Consider the following 17,745-nt stretch of genomic DNA (forward strand, 5'->3'; position numbering starts at 1 on the left):
ACCAGGGGATAAGGGTGGGGCGGAAGGATAAACTGGGAGATTGTGATTGACATATACACACTACTATAAATAAAATAGATAACTAATAAAAACCCGCTGTATAGCACAGGGAACTCTACTCAATACTCTGTAATAACCTATATGGGAAAATAATCTAAAAAAAAAAGGAAAAGAGTGTATATATGTATATGTATAACTGATTCATTTTGCTGTACACCTGAAACTAATACAACATTGTAAATCAACTATACTCCAATAAAAAATTTTAAAAAATCATCCAAGTTAACTAAAATTAAACCATACTTTAGCTCTGCTTGGTAGTATCCATGGAACTGGTCTTCTGTTTTGATGGTCAGTGCACACATCAAGTGTCACATTTTCCAAAGGCATGATTCCTAAGTGGTTGCATTCCTCTCAATATTGTTTCTCAGTTTTATTTAATGTGATGAATGATTTTTTCTGTTTATCTGAGAAATGTTTTAGAAGCAGCACTTTACCCATCTGTCTGTACTGGCTCAACTACAGTGCCTACCATGACCAGAGTTTGTCCACCAGCTGCAGCTCATATTATTACATCAAAGAAGTCTGGAACCCACATTTAACCTTCAGTGTAATATCTACCTAAGACTTCTGTATATGAAGGATGTAGGGACTTTTCAACCCCCAAAGATGAACATGTTAACATTTTACAGTTGAACTTTCTAAGAAGAGAAAAATGAAAACTTGCATTGTTTTTAAATGCAGAATTGTCTAAGGGCAAATGGGTATGTAGAGACAATGAAGAAAGTCTTGTTCTTTCCAGGATGCTGGGAGAAGCTATTGTTCAGTTTTCTGATGGATAGGGGAGAGCTGGGGAGGCAATAACCAACAGAGCACTGAGACCTTCCAAGATCAGCCAACAGATGAGAGTTTGTCTTTACTTTCCTGTCAAGCATTCATGAGATTTGTCTTTGCATTCATGTTCTAGGATGGGTACAATATAATAAAAATCCACTTTTATTTTTGTCCCCCTCTGTCTTAGGTAGGGCTCTCTAGAAGCAGAGCCAGGTTGGGGGGTTCTTGTACAAGTGACTTCTTGAAAGGATATCTTCAGGAGGAGAATGAAGGATGCAAGGTAGGGCAGGGAAAGAAAACTAAGTAAGGATGCTGTCTTGACTGAAGTTTAGCTGCAACCTTGTCCCAAGGGAATCTTTGGTGCACAAACTGCATGACAGAGTTGAGTCCCCTTTCCCCTTGAAATTCCACCTTTGGTACGCCTGAGTGACTCCTGGCCACTGTCTACTTGAGGGTGGCGGTGGCCAGTGACATAGTCTGGGTGAGGTGGCCTCTGTTCTGCTGCAGGCAATTCTCTGGAGGAGGAGGCCGCTGTGAGCCATGAGTACCCAACACTCATGGCAGGGTGGGTTCAATGACATTCAGAAGGGGACCTGGGACATGAAAAGCATCCACCACATCTACTGTCCCTTTAACCATTTTTAGTGTGGGATTTGTTTCCCCTGCCACCACGAACCAGAGCTTTCCTGGTCACTCTTGGACAACTGATAGTCCTAGAGTCTCTTTAAACTGGAAGACAGCATTTCGATTAAGAAGTTAGACTGTCCAGCATCATATAACATAAACTTCTGACTTTATTCTAAGATAGTTCTTCTCTCCTCTCCCTCCCCAGCACTTCTGCCAGCTTTCTCAGGTGTGGGTGGCATGATGATGCTGGCTTATGCCTTCAGGAGAAAAAGGTGTGATGGATTATTCCTTGCTCACCACCTCCCCTGAGCAAGCTGCTCTTACTGACCATTGTAGGGCTGCAGTGGATCAGAAATCAGGGGAAAGATGGAAGATGTTCTTCCTTGACAAGTAACAGTATAAGATGACTGTGTTCTCTGGGCCTGGCAGGTGGATACTTTCAGTCACTAACACTTGTGTGAATTTTTCAGAGGCTCTCTTGCTGGGTCCTTGTGACTATAAGCTCCACCCCACCTTGGGGACAATGCCTTCTGTTCCTCTAGCCTTTGCCCCCCCCATCCCCCATATGGTCCTCTTTGGCAGGAGTCATAGTGCCTCCAAGCTGGTCTCTTTCCTGTTGAACCCACATCTTGTCTACAGGAAACAGACACTCACACATCCTTTGTCCTTGTAACCTGGATGGGCAAACTGAACACAGTAGCAACGTTTTCTCCACTGCCAAAGCATCTGGCCAGCCTGATACACTTGCCCTCTGATTTTGCAGACCAGAGATAGACAGTCTATTGTGCTTGTATAATTTCAGGAGATTGATATCAAGTTCTACAAGGGGTCCCATTGAAGCCACTATCTTATTTCTTCCTCACTAGTTTATCATGACAATTTTCAAATATGCTGTGAAGTTGAAAAGATTTCTATACAGTGAATATCCATATACCTACCACCTACCATTAATTTGTGCTCTGCTCATTTTATTACATATATATCCATTTATTCATCTCTTTATTCATCCACAAATTCATCTTATTTTTTGATACATTTTAAAAATAAATAATTTGCAGACATCTGTATATGTCCTTGTGAACATCTCAGCATGTGTATCGTTAACTAATGTATGTTTATATTTTTTAGGTGTAAAATTTACATACAATGAAACGTACACATCAAATGTACTTATTTGAGTTTTGGCAAATTCATACATCTGTGTAATCCAAAGTCCTATCAAGATATAGACATCATCCCAGAAAGTTCTTTCATATCTCCTCCACGTTAATCTCCACATCACTTGCCCACAAGAAGCAACCACTTTTTTGTTTTGTTTATCCACTATAGACCAGGTTTGGTATTCTAGGACCTGAGATAAATGAAATCCTCCAGTACGTATTCTTGTGTATGGATTCTCTTACTTAGCATAATGTTTCTGAGACTCACTTATGTTGTTATATGTGTCATTAGTTCCTTTTTGTTGATGAGTAGTGTTCTCTTTTATGACTACAGCACAGTTTATCTCTTATTGATGGGCATGTCGACTGTGTTCTGTTTTTGGCTAATATGAATAAAGTGAAGCCTCTGTCTTGGCTGGAGCTGAAGAGAGGAGCTTATTTTACCCCTGTCCCCTTGGTGATAGGAGAATAAAGTGGGGGCTGAGAGTTGTAGTAAGGGAACAGTTCTACCCAAAGAAATTTCTTTACATACTCTCTCTCCATGATCTCCAAGTTGCTCAGTCTTTTAAAGTCTTCATTGAGGGTCAGTCATCAGATTGATTCTATGCTACCTCCTTTGACAAACAACATTTGTTCTGTTTAACAGCCCACCTTCGTATCTGATACCTATGGTATCTTGGTGCCTCAGTTGAAACTTCCTGTCTAGCAAACTCTGGTACTCATTATTCCTTGAGTTTCAACAGAAATAAGGAGCTGCGTTGGTGGAGAGGGACTATTGAGGTTATAGAGGCTGAATGTTTCAGAGAAGTTGAAGAGGAGGAATTTGTTCCCAAATAACTGTGGCTGTCTAGTAGTGCTCTAGGAATGAGTTTTTCACATGACACCAAAGAAAAAAGAACAACTGTGAGGTTGCTCTTGCTCCTAGTGTCTTGCTGAAGGAGGCTCTTGAATTCCTGACATCATGAGTTTGTTGATGAGAATGACCTCCATCAGTCACTACTAGGGAAGATAGCCATGAATAATGAGGTAATGGATTTCATGATTAGCTTTGTCCCTGTGACAAACATGGCAGTGGTGCCCTTGACGCCCTTTGCATTATTAATGGGTGCGGTGCTACTATGGAGATGAAGATGTATGGAGGGACAAGAGCAGGCATCCTCAGTGATGCTGCAGACTGAAGGGACCATGCTACAGGAAGGGGTAGTTTGCAGAGTTGTTGTCTTATTTTAAGTTAGAAGAAGTAATAAATTAATGGGAATCTTGAAGTAAAACAGATTCTGCTCCATTTTAGCAGGTAAATTTGCCAAGAATCTCAGTTAACCTTGCAAACTGGGTTCACTAATCCCAAACTATTGGGATAGTTAGCTAAAGTACATTGAATATAAAGAAATACAAAAGAACATTGAGATTTAGATGTGCATTAAAAAGAAGAAATGAAGAAAGCTGAAGGACAATTAATAAAATAATACCTCTTCTGTGATAAGATATAGGAAATGGAACGAGATTTCCAAGCCTCTTTCAGGCAGAAAGAGTCTTAACTGCTGTAAATACTCAGCACACTTGCTACTGATGAAGAAGAATGTAGTTCTCTTGACAGCCCAGTTAATATCAAGGAAATAACTCAGTAATTTTCTCCTGTTCTTAGTCCCAAATTCAATCTCTCAAACATTTTATCAAAGCTTGAGTTTGTCTCTCAAACTTTCCCTCAGTCATTGTGGAATAAGATTTGACTTAATTTATTTTTATAAATTATGATTTATCTTTATAAATATATAATTAAGTTAAAATGTACGTAACTTATTGGGACAATCATGACTCATACCAGCCTTTGTTTCTTTTAGGGAGAAACAATAATAAGTTTCTAAATATTCCCAGTGTAGTGTCCTTTATGATCTTGAAAATCCTTAGAGAGTTTCTCAACATTCTTACTACTGATGAATGTTTGCCTGTGTTTAAATTAAATGTTCATATCCCAGGTAGGGTATTTGTATTAGAAGATAAGTTACAGAAAAGGTATCATGGTGCCTAAGAAAATGCGATGTAAATAATAGATTCTTATTTATGTGAATTCGATTATTTAAAAAATCTTATCCTCCCCCCGCAAATAAAAGGATTGACAAAATGTTATACAAAAGCTGAAAGTAACTAATCAAAGAAAGCACAACAACAATAAAAATTAAGGTGTAAATAGAAGTTTAAGCTAAGTATAAAATTAAAATGCAGAATGTACACTGTAAGACCCTGGATGAATGGTCCTAATATTTATCTCTGAACTTTCTGGCAACCAAAAAAGGGGAAAGCAATCAAATCACACAGTTCATGTATTTGTAAGATTAAACAAACCAATTGTTCAAAAGAAGCAATGTATTACTAATTGATGAAATTAATTTTTACCCATAAGTTACTCTTAAGATGACATAAAGTATGTCATGAATGATGTTCTCAACAATATCTGTATAGAAACATTTCTCAGTGTGTGTGAGTGGTATAATAATGTGTGATTTAGTAAGATAGTTTAAAATTTTTCCTTGGGGAAAGAGGGTGCAGAGAAGAGGGTGCCCTATATATATACATCTGTAGTGGTAAGGTTCAGTCTAAGGATAAGTTGTTTTGAATGTTAGAGGAATGGATGGGCTACTTTTTCTTCAGGTAATTTTCTAGAAGTATTATTTCCCTTGACCAAAATTTTGATAAGTCCTCAGTGTTAGTGCATTTGATGTTATACTTTCTGACAAACACTTGGACTGCAAATAGTCTTTCACACTTACTATGGCTTCAATGTTTTGCTGCTCTTTGGATAATGTTGACATTCTCTCATAAAATTTGAAATAGGGGAAAACTTTACCTCATCAGGAAGATAGGTGGAGAAGAGACCCAAGGGCAGTGGCATTATTTTCCTTGGAAAAGGAGATCAGAATCCAAACCAATTCATGAACAAATGCCTCTCAACTTGATTTCACAGATCATGGCCATTTTAATTTTAATCTGCTATGAAGAAGCATCAACAAAGTTCCCATGGAATACTTAAATTTGACAGAAAATTTCTCAGTTGAATTCTTCAAGATAAAACAGTTTGTAAAATGTACCTGTTAGCAACTGAATGGGTTGATTTACTGTATAGAATTACTAGCTCTCAATGTTGGAGGTGATTACCTTGGTTCCTCAGCTTTGGAGAAGTCAGTAACATGCCCTTCTCTTCAGCAGATATTACAAACCAGGCATACTGTCTATAAAAGTCATGCCTAGAGTAAAATAATAGAAAAAACATTATATTTAGATGGAAATTGACTATTCAATATATGTGCAAAAAATTTCCACTAAAGAAAACACATTTAAATCAGAACCAAGATGGTGGAGTAGAAGGACATGCTCTCACTCCCTCTTGCGAGAACACCAGAATCACAACTAGCTGCTGGACAATCATCAACAGGAAGACACTGGAACTCACCAAAAAATATACCCCACATTCAAAGACAAAGGAGAAGCCACAATGAGATGGTAGGAGGGGCACAATCACATTAAAATCAAATCCTATAACTGCTGGGTGGGTGACTCACAGACTGGAGAACACTTATACCACAGAAGTCCACCCACTGGAGTGAAGGTTCTGAGCCCCACATCAGGATTCCCAACCTGGGGGTCCAGCAATGGGAGGAGGAATTCCTAGAGAATCAGACTTTGAAGGCTAGTGGGATTTGATTGCAGGACTTCGACAGGACTGGGGGAAACAGACTCCACTCTTGGAGGGCACACACAAAGTAGTGTGCTCATCGGGACTCAGGAGGAGCAGTGACCCCAGGGGAGACTGAACCAGACCTACCTGCTAGTGTTGGAGGATCTCCTGCAGAGGCAGGAGTGGCTGTGGCTCACCACGGGAACAAGGACACTGGCAGCAGTTCTGGGAAGTACTCCTTGGCATGAGCCCTCCCAGAGTCTGCCATTAGCTGCACAAAAGAGCCCAGGTAGGCTCCAGTGTTGGGCTGCCTCAGGCCAAACAACCAATAGGGAGGGTACCCAGCCTCACCCATCAGCAGTCAAAAAGATTAAAGTTTTACTGAGCTCTACCCACCAGAGCAACAGTCAGCTCTATCCACCATCAGTCCCTCCCATCAGGAAGCTTGCACAAGCCTCATAGACAGCCTCATCCACCAGAGGGCAGACAGCAGAGGCAAGAAGGACTACAATCCTGCAGCCTGTAAAAGGAAAACCACATTCACAGAAAGATAAACAAGATGAAAAGGCAGAGGGTTATGTATCAGATGAAGGAACAAGATAAAACCCCAGAAAAACAGCTAAATGATGTGGAAGTCTACCATCCAGAAAAAGAATTCAGAAAAAGGATAGTGAAGATGGTCCATGACTTTGGAAAAAGAATGGAGATCTAGAAGATGCAAGAAATGTTTAAAAAACACCTAGAAGAATTAAAAAACAAGCAAACAAACAGATGAACAATACAATAACTGAAATGAAAACTACACTAGAGGGAATCAATAGCAGAATAACTGAGGCAGAAGAACGGATAAGTGATCTGGAAGACAGAATGGTGGAATTCACTGCTGTGGAACAGAACAAAGAAAAAAGAATGAAAAGAAATGAAGACAACCTAAGACAGCTCTGAGCAACATTAAACACAACAACATTCGCATTATAGGGGTCCCAGAAGGAGAAGAGAGAGAGAAGAGACCAGAGAAAATATTTGAAGAGATTATAATTGAAAACTTCCATAACATGGGAAAGGAAATAGCCACCCATGTCCAGGAAGTGCAGAGAGTCCCAGGCAGGATAAAACCAAGAGGAAAACACTGAGACACATAGTAATCCAACTGACCAAAATTAAAGACAAAGAAAAGTTATTGAAAGCAATAAGGGAAAAACAACAAATAACATACAAGGGAACTACAATAAGGTTAACAGCTGATTTCCCAGCAGAACCTCTACAAGCCAGAGAGAGTGGCATGATATATTTAAAGTGATGCAAGGGAAGAACCTACAACCAAGATTACTCTACCTGGCAAGGATCTAATTGAGATTCGATGGAGAAATCAAAAGCTTTAGAGACGAGCAAAAGCTAAGAGAATTCAGTACCACAAAACCAGCTCTACAACAAATGCTAAAGGAACTTCTCTAAGTGGGAAACACAAGACAAGAAAAGGACCTACAAAAACAAACACCCCAAATTGAGAAAATGGTAATAGGACCATATACACTGATAATTACCTTAAATGTGAATGGATTAAATGCTCCAACCAAAAGACACAGGCTTGCTGAATGGATACAAAAACAAGACCCATATATATGCTGTCTACAAGAGACCCACTTCAGACCTAGGGACACATACAGACTGAAAGTGAGGGGATGGAAAAAGATATTCCATGCCAAAGGAAATCAAAAGAAAGCTGGAGTAGCAATATTTATATCAGATAAAATAGACTTTAAAATAAAGACTGTTACAAGAGACACAGAAGGACACTACATAATGATTAAGGGATCAATCCAAGACGAATATATAACAATTATAAATATATATGCATCCAACATAGGAGCACTTCAATATGTTAGGCAACTGCTAATAGCTTTAAAACAGGAAATTGACAGTAACACAGTAATAGAGGGGAACTTCAACACCTCACTTACACCAATGGGCAGATCATCCCAAATGAAAATAAATAAGGAAACAGAAGCTTTAAATGACACAATAGAGCAGATAGATTTAATTGATATTTATAGGATATTCCATCCAAAAACAGCAGGTTACACTTCCTTCTCCAGTGTGCACGGAACATTCTCCAGGATAGATCACATCTTGGGTCACAAATCAAACCTTGGTAAATATAAGAAAATTGAAATTGTATCAAGTATCTTTTCCGACCACTGTGCTATGAGACTAGATATCAATTACAGGAAAAGATCTGTAAAAAATAAAAACACATGGAGGCTAAACAATACATTACTTAATAACGAAGTGCTCACTGAAGAAATCAAAGAGGAAATAAAAAAATACCTAGAAACAAATGACAGTGGAGACATGATGACCCAAAACTTATGGGATGCAGCAAAAGCAGTTCTAAGAGGGAAGTTTATAGCAATAAGAGGGAACTTTCCTCAACATAATAAAGGCCATATATGACAAACTCACAGCCAACGTCATCCTCAATGGTGAAAAACTGAAACCATTTCCACCAAGGTCAGGAACAAGACAAGGTTGCCCACTCTCACCACTTTTATTCAACATAGTTTTGGAAGTTTTGGTCACAGCAATCAGAGAACAAAAGGAAATAAGATGAATCCAAAACGGAAAAGAAGAAGTAAAGCTGTCACTGGCTGCAGATGACATGATACTGTACATAGATAATCCTAAAGGTGCTACCAGAAAACTACTAGAGCTAATCAATGAATTTGGTAAAGTAGCAGGGTACATAATTAATGCACAGAAATCTCTGGCATTCCTATACACTAATGATGAAATGTCTCAAAGTGAAATTAAGAAAACACTCCCATTTACCAAGGCAAAAAAAAGGATAAAATATCTAGGAGTAAACCTACCTAAGGAGACAAAAGACCTGTATGCAGAAAATTATGACACTGATGAAAGAAATTAAAGATGATACAAATAGACAGAAACAAAAATTCTAGAAACAATGAATGCTGGAGAGAGTGTGGATAAAAGGGAACACTCTTGCACTGCTGGTGGGGATGTGAATTGGTACAGCCACTATGGAGAACTGTATGGAGGTCCCTTAAAAAAATACAAATAGAACTACCATATGAACCAGCAATCCCACTACTGGGCATATACCCAGAGAAAACCATAATTCAAAAAGAGTCATGTATGAAAATATTCATTGCAATATATGTATAACTGATTCACTTTGTTATAAAGCAGAGACTATCACGCTATTGTAAAGCAATTATACTCTAATAAAGATGTTAAAAATAAAACACAATGATATATATACCTCACACCTATCAGAATGGCTGTCATCAAAAAGACAAGTGATAACAAGTGTTGAGGATAAGGAGAAAAGGAAATCCTCGTGCACTGTTGGTGGGAATGTAAGTTGGTTCTGCCCCTATAGAAAACCGTATGAAGTTTCCTCAAGAAATTAAAAATATAACTAACAGTATGATCCAGCAATCCCATTCTGGGTATAGATCTAAATGAAATGAAGACAGGATATCAAAAAGATATCTCCACTCCCATTTTTGTTCCACATTATTCACAATTACCAAGATATGGAAACAACTTGAGTCCATCAGTGAATGAATGGACAAAGAAGTTATATATATATACACACACAAAAGAATATTTTTCATCTATGAGAAATAAGGAAATCGAGCCACTTGTGACAACATGGAGGGACCTTAGGGTATTATGGTAAGTGAGATAAGTCAGACAGAGAAAGACAAATATTGTGTGATCTCACTTGTATGTGGAATCTAAAAATGCTGAACTCATAGAAACAGAGATCAGAGTTAGTCTTATCTGTACTTGACAACTCTGTCAGCTTTTTTTAAAAAATTAATTTTTATTGGGGTATAGTTGCTTTACAATGTTATGTTAGCTTCTGCTGTACAGCAAAGTGAATCAGCCATATATATACATATATCTCCTCTTCTTTGGATTTCCTTTCTATTTAAGTTACTACAGAGCATTGAGTAGCATTCCTTGTGCTATACAGTAGGTTCTCATTAGTTATCTATTTTATACATAGTAGTGTATATATGTCAATCTCATTCTCTCAATTCATCCCATACCCCCTTTCCCTCTTGGTGGCTATACGTCCGTTCTCTACGTCCATGTTTGACAACTCTATCAGGTTATGCTTACTGATACTAATTACTGTAACAAGGATTGACATTAGAGGAAACCCAGTATGGTTTCTTCCATTTTCCTACTCCCTTCCCAGGAGGCCAAGCTTTAGTCCAGACTTTTAGCCACAAGTGGGTCTGTAGGGAAGGAAATTTTAGCCTAGTAAAAATTTGAAAACATTGAACCAGAATTGTTGGTTGGAAGTAGTTTTTTTCCCTTTTCCTATATCCTGGGGAAGTTCCTGGATGGTACTAAGAATGATTTGGCTGAGGGAGCAACTGAAGCTTGCCATTACGAGGACATCAACTTCCTGTCCCAAGCCAACAGACCTGAGCTGGCCCTATCTACTTCACCTTGGGCCCTTCTGTCACTCTGAGCCTGCATTCAGTCTTCTTTCTTCAGATATAGAGCTGGGCTAACAGCTATGCTCTACACCTGCCCAGCTAACAGCCTGCCTCTACCCTTATTTTATGGTGCACCCCATTAAAGTTGGACTTCCCTCGGATGGGAAGATGCAATGTAATGGAGTTATTGCATGATGCCTCGAACATGGGAAGGGCATCCATATAGATGTGGATGTGTGTTTACCAAAATAAGGTCCACAGAGAAATGGTAGCTGGGGAAGTGGGAATCTTACATACGGACTTCAATAGTTATTGGTAGATAATTAACCCTTGAAAAATAAGATGTCTGAAGTTTTTTATATCAGATTCAAATTTAATTGCCATCAACACAGGTCTTTCTGGAACACATCCACACTTGCTTATTCGTTTTCATGTTCTTTTTAAAAAAAATTTTATTGGAGTATAGTTGATTTACAATATTGTGTTAGTTTCAGGTGTACAGCAAAGTGAATCAGTTGTACATATATATGTATCCATTCTTTTTCAGATTCTTTTTCCATATAGGGTATTACAGAATATTGAGTAGCGTTCCCTGTGCTATACAGTAGGTCCTTGTTAGATGTCTGAAGTCTGTAGATAACAAAAGCTAAGGATAAACCAGTCTAAAAGCAAATGGCACCCTGGAGTTGGTCTTTTTTTCTGTCACTGCACATTGGTGTGAAATCCATTCCACTGCCTTTTACCCAGGACCAGAAATGAATATTTCTGGGCCAAAAAGCCTCATTTCAGGCCTGAAAGTTTCCATGACCCAGAGGAGACTGGACCTTGTTAACTGCTGGGGGAGAGTTAGCAGTTGGGAAAGATGGGAGAAGTGGGGATTTCAAGAAAGTCAGGGAGATAGAAGAGGAGGCATCCATGTGGAAGTTCTTGCATGGCTGAAGGAATGTCCAGCTAGACAGAGCAATTCTGTGCAATTAGATACCAAGCTTTTCTTAAGGCATAAATGCCAGTTAGAACACAAGGGCACAGTGCCTGGCTTGTCACTTCCCCCAGCTTTCTCTGCTTGGAATTTTATCACATGGATCCACCTAGGGAGAACACCCAGCAAGGGAAACAAGTTTATTCTGTGGGGCTGTGCCCCTGCCCCCAAATAAAAAAAAATTCATGAACACTCCTTTGAGGGAAAGGGTCCAATGACTAGGATACCTACCGAGTGGGACAGGGTAGGGATCACCACCACCCTGCTGTCTACATTTCCCAGTCTGTAATTGTCATTAAAATATTTTTCCCCCATTGCTGATTTATGAAATTGGTTTAACTTTTTCGGACAGTCACCAGATTAAAAGTCACTCTACATTAATAAGACTTGTGCTAGTCAGGCAGCCCTCTACCTCCCTCTGCTTTTTGACCTGGCTGTGCCATCTGTCACTGTAATACCTGTGTCACTGAGTTTTGGGGTTTTTTTTTACATTTATTAACATTTATTTATTTATTTTTAACATCTTTATTGGAGTATAATTGCTTTACAATGTTGTGTTAGTTTCTGCTGTGTAACAAAGTGAATCTACACTATGTATACATATATCCCCATATCCCCTCCCTCTTGCGTTTTCCTCCCACCCTCCCTATCCCACCCCTCTAGGTCACAAAGCACCGAGCTGATCTCCCCATGTTATGTAGCTGCTTCCCACTAGCTATCTATTTTACATTTGGTTGTCACTGAGTTTTGAACCATAATACTTATACCTCATCAGCTTCCAAATGGTTCCATGATCTGTTAGCAGTGATCAAGGCAGTGCAGCGAGACATGACAGGGCATTTCCAAGTCATTTTTTAAGGAGTCCCCAGAAGAAGAAAGATGATGCCTGGGGGCATTTGAATCACTCTACCTTGAGTCTCACTTGTGAGGTCTTTAAAGTTCCTGATGTGTTTGTGTGTGTGTGTTTAATATCCTTAAGCACAACTTTATATATCTGACCTTACTCTGGCATGATAGCAGATAGAAGCTCACTGTATAAAACCTTAGTACATATACCTCCACACATCCAGTGGGTTGCCTATGCAGTGGACAAAGCAAGAGAAAGGATAAGGTGTGTGATGGGGTGCAGATAGAGGAGTTCTGTGTTTGTGTGTGTGTGTGAGTGAGGGTGTGGGACTTGGGAGGTAGTTTACCTTGAATGGCAGAAAACTTCAGAGGTGTGGGTAGAGGAAGGTCACGAACATTGATTTATTTAGAATCTGCTGTCTTCCAGGCATTAGGTTAATTATTGCGTATCCATTGTCTTATTTAACCCTTAAAAGGACTCCTGAATTTAAGCAGCAGTAGTTTCAGTAGCAGGATTCCTATTGCCTTTTTTCTTTGTTTGTTTTGTTTTTTTCCAGATGAAGACATAAACATTTTTTTTCATGCAAAGAGATTGGATCTTGCTCAAGGTCATAGGTATGTATTCAGTGACCCAGCAGCTTGACCTTGGACAACTGAAGATGTGAGAGATTCTAGAGTATATGCTATTTCCATAATAAATGAGGGGCATGAGTACCAATGTGCTTCAGCTAATCTTTCTGAACCCCATATTCCCCAGAACAGTTTTGTGATGACTCCAATTCTCAGAAACTATTATCTCAATCTATCCGGCAATCTCTTTTCCAGTCTTATTTCCTATCATTTGAAAAACATTTATTCTCTCTTTACCACTGTGGCAGTCTGCAATGTGTCATTTCCCACTGTAATGGAAGGTGGGCTAGGAATTACCTGTAATTTGTTTCTCCATCCAGGCATGTCAAACCGAGTTATGATGAGAGTGGAGTGGCAACCTTGATCACCTACCGCTTTATAGCTGATGTGATTGTTTTTATGAAGCCTATAACATTTTTAACGCTATGGTTGTGACGATCCCAATTCTTGTCTCAGCAGAACAACATTACAAGAGTTGAGTCCATTCTAGTTGCAGAGAATGGCAGTGTGGCTTGCTAGTGACGGGGTCGTAGAGAGAATTGCACAAAACCTGCTCTTGGCCAACCCAGCCCCCACCCCATCCCCCCACCAGACCACGTAGAAACCTTTGGCTGGCAGTCTATTGCCTCCAGGAATTACGCAGTTTTCTGCTTGGCAGCGGGGAAAAGAGCCGCAACCAAGTCATTCTCAGATAACTAGGTGTTTAAGGTGAAATTATCTCCATACCATTATATTCAAAGACATGGGTCAGGGATCTTAGTGGGACCATCCTCGCGTTTTAGGGAGATCTTGGAGCAACATACTACAGCTGTTTCCCCTTGGCCTCTTTCCTTTGAAGGAAGAGGCGTGCGGGGAGGTGTGCAATAACGTTAGCCTCCCAGCCATGGTCCTTGGTATCTACTTTTATTTGAACAAATATTCTTAGAACATCCACTACTGGCCATACTTATGCTAGATTCCATGGAGAAAATAAGATGCGACACTATTCCTGACAAAGTTTGGGGATACTGACCATTAACACTGTAAATACATTTTGGCAATTGCTCCAGTCATGTTATGGAAATGGTAGTGGTGAGAGTTCTAGGGAAAGAGATTGGGGAAGATGATAAACAGGTGACATAATTTGAGTTGATTCATAGTGACTGAGTAATGGATTCTGTAAGGCAAGACAACGATAAGGAGGGGACTCAGCATAAAAGCCACAGGGACTTCTGCTCAATATTCTGTAATAACCTGAATGGGAAAAGAATGGAAAAAAAGTAGATACACATGTATATATAACTGAATCACTTTGCTGTACAACTGAAACTAACACAACATTGTTTTTTAAAAAATTTTTATTGGAGTGTAGTTGATTTATAATATTGTGTTAGTTTTTGCTGTACAGCAAAGTGAATCAGTTATACATATACTTACATCCATTCTTTTTTAGGTTCTTTTCCCATATAAGCCATTATAGAGTATGGAGTAGAGGTCCCTGTGCTATACAGTAGGTCCTTATTAGTTATCTATTTTATATATAGTAGTGTGTATATGTCAATCCCAGTCTCCTAATTTATGCCTCCACCTCCCTTTCCCCCTGGTAACCATAATCTTGTTTTCTACATCTGTGACTCTATATCTGTTTTGTAAATAAGTTTGTTTGTACCCATTTTTTAGGTTCCACATATAAGCGATATCCTATGACACTTGTTTTTCTGTGTCTGACTTACTTCACTCAGTATGATAATCTCCAAGTCCATTGTAAATCAACTATACGCCAATATATCAAAAAAAAAGCCAGCATGGAAATAAGCACAGAGGCATGTTTTGTGGTGGTAGCAGGTGTTTACGAAGGTGGTGTGGGTGGAAATCAGGCCTGGCATATCTAAGTTGGAACGACATTGTGAAGGGTTTGGAAAGCTATGATAAAGCGTTTAGTATTGTAGGTCATAGGTCACAGAGTACATGCAGAGGCCAGGAAGGTAATGTAAAAGAGGGACTCTGACTGAATAGTGACTGTGGTGACTTCTAAGGAAGGTAGCAGAGACTCCATGCCCACAGATGGTTTTTCTAGTGTATGAACCCTGTATTACCAGATATCCCAAGTTTTAAGAAGAAGCCTGAAATCTCATTTTTTATGTGAGTCTTCATGATACTTAAATGCTGGCAACTAGTAAAAACATTTTTTTGGAAATACGTGGGAGCCAATAAAGCCAGTCTTTAGGTTGCTGTCTGTTTACATGCCAGTGGCTTATAACTGCAGAAGGAGACAGACCCTTAAGGGAACCCACAAACATCTATACTCGAGGAGCCAACTCAGTCCTGTGGGAGATGACATTTGAAGTAAGGAGATAGAGTGGGACAGCTGGAGTCTGAGAGATGAAGAGGCTTGACCCCAGGCATTTGTTGGAGGTCGAGGTGGGGTGGAGGCACTGGGGATGAGACCCTTGAAACTCCTGGTGAACCCTTGATGTGGAGGTGAGGGTGTGATACCACCACCATTGCTGCCCAGGAGGTTGTGAAGCTGTCAGCTGAATTGAGGGGACAGTGAAAGGAGCTACTCTCATGTGCTGCTGGGTAATGATTTTGCTTTTTACTGATTCTATGTATGTTTTTCTTTGTATATTTTATATCTGCACCTTCTCTATATTTCTGGAGGAAATTATTTGGAGTCAAGAGGATAGATATTTTTCTTAAACCAAATAAATTACCCTTTCCCCTTCTTCCCGTTCATACTCCAGGATGAGCTGTGAGCATTAGCTGCTGGATTTCAGACTCGTTCCCTGTATGGCATTAAACACATTGATGTGGTGCAAGCAATGAGATGAAAGTATTTTAATCTTTGATGGATAGCAGGAGAAGAGGAATTTATGAGTCCAATTCTTTTCAAGTTTGAAGATAATGATTTTTGCCTTTCTTGGCTCCTCTTTTTTCTCCTGCATTTTACATTTTGCGACAGTGAATCAGACACACTATTATTCTATTCAGCAGCCTTCGTATCAGCAGCAGATTTGCTTTTCTTCCATTCCAAGTGGTATGTTATTGCAGTGTAGATTTTAGGTGGTCCCTCCATCAGAACATCTAATTTTGTATGGCAGCCTTCTATATCGCCTGTTGATTTGCTTACAGGATCATTGGAATAGATGGGAGCTTGATTTTTTGGATGGTGAATGTGACCCAGAGAGGTGAATGGAATAATTTAACACTGCTCACTGCAATCATGGAAAAGCTGAGTCTACATTAGAATTCCAACTAGCATGATGAATTTATGAGCGAAATGCTTCCCAAATGTGTCCTTTGCAGAATACATTTTTTGTTATCCATCCAAAGTTAGGAACCCTGCTTGTCCCTGATATTGTCAAAAGTCAGGTTTATTTTTCCTTTCCTGTTGTTCCACACTCAGGCTTTTACTTATGTACCAATTAAAATGATGCATTTTCATTGGATTGAACAAAATCTCTTTATTCTAAGATACAGTCAACTTGGTAGGGGTTTTAGGTAATTTGCAACACTAGAGGCAAGTGGAAACTTCAGTCGCCTTCACATGACCCTAGACAGCCACCAGTAGTGGAGGATGCTGTCCTATTTCAATTTCTCTGAAATGGTCTGCCAGGGATCCCTGGGATATGAAGGAAACTCTACAATCTGTCACAGCATTACCTTCCTTGTACATCTGCAGGAAATAAGCAGTTATATAGAGACTGTGTGCTTAGGATTGAATAGCAGCTGTACACACCTGGAGGGATTGTCAGGTAGTAGATGGCTTTGGTGCTTTCACTGCTGGGCGGCTGGCAAGTAAGCAGAGAACTGGAAACAAAGTCTATTCCTTCCTGTTAATGAGACTGCATGTTCCCTTAACGTCCTTTCATTTAAAAAAATCTTTTAAATGTCAACATTAATTTTTTTTTTTTTGGTCAGGTAACAACCTATGCCCATGGCAAAAAACTCAAATTGTATATATTATTCTTTAGTATTTCTTAAATCATGGCATGAGCCCCAGAAAGGAAGAATAAAAAGGAGATTTTACTTCCAGTTCTGCTACGGACTTATCTGGTACCACTGGGCTAATTATGACACCTTTGTGTCTCGGTTTCTTCATCTGAAACCTAGAAATGGCCATCTTTTCTATTAACTCTTTAGCGTTGTTGTGAGATCGAACTCAAGCTGGTGTGTGAAAATGCGTTAAGGGCAAAGAGACGAAAGGATTTTGTTATAGTTTCCTCTCGTTTCATGTGGGTACCCAGCCAATATCTACTGTGTGCTTGGCATAGGCTGGGTGATGATGGAGAGTGCTAAATTATTAACTCAGTCCTCAGAATAGTTCTATCAGGTAGGTACTATTATTAGTTCAATTTTACAGTGAGAAAATGGAGGCACAGAGAGGCTAAATAGCTTGCTAAAGTTCACATAGATGGTAATAAGTTGCAGATTTGATATTTAAAACTAGTCTCTTTTTCTCCCTTTCTTTCTCCCTCAGTAACTATATATGTATATATATATATCATTTAATACCTATCTATATTATAATTGTAG

The sequence above is a fragment of the Neophocaena asiaeorientalis genome, unplaced genomic scaffold (genome assembly GCF_003031525.2).
Source record: "Neophocaena asiaeorientalis asiaeorientalis breed wild unplaced genomic scaffold, Neophocaena_asiaeorientalis_V1.1 scaffold154, whole genome shotgun sequence".
In the NCBI taxonomy this organism is placed as follows: Eukaryota; Metazoa; Chordata; class Mammalia; order Artiodactyla; family Phocoenidae; genus Neophocaena; species Neophocaena asiaeorientalis.